Source organism: Sinocyclocheilus grahami, unplaced genomic scaffold, assembly GCF_001515645.1.
Source record: "Sinocyclocheilus grahami isolate Dianchi unplaced genomic scaffold, SAMN03320097.WGS_v1.1 scaffold16.1, whole genome shotgun sequence".
Classification (NCBI taxonomy): Eukaryota; Metazoa; Chordata; class Actinopteri; order Cypriniformes; family Cyprinidae; genus Sinocyclocheilus; species Sinocyclocheilus grahami.
The window spans coordinates 116,523-116,810 of NW_015505195.1; the positions used below are offsets into that span (position 1 = coordinate 116,523).

At 39.9% G+C, this 288-nt stretch overlaps 1 pseudogene; it reads right to left on the reverse strand.

Moving 5' to 3' along the window:
• LOC107603031 (plasma protease C1 inhibitor-like) overlaps positions 1 to 288 on the reverse strand; it is a 10,772-nt pseudogene that overhangs the window by 4,560 nt on the left and 5,924 nt on the right.

Consider the following 288-nt stretch of genomic DNA (forward strand, 5'->3'; position numbering starts at 1 on the left):
CACAGTATGGTGAGGGGCATAACATTTCCGTCACACGCTTGAGGTATTCGGCCAATCACAATGCACTGGATAGCTGGCCAATCAGAGCACACCTCGCTTTTCAGACCGATGAGCTTTGCAAAAATCGACACGTTTCAGAAAGGCGGGGCATAGAGGAGAAACATTATGTACAGTATGTGGAAAATAATGTGTTTTTTTACTTTAAACCACATAAACACATTTCCTTACACCAAATACACAAAATAATGTTCTTTTTAGCAGCATCATATGACCTCTTTAAATCCTAAT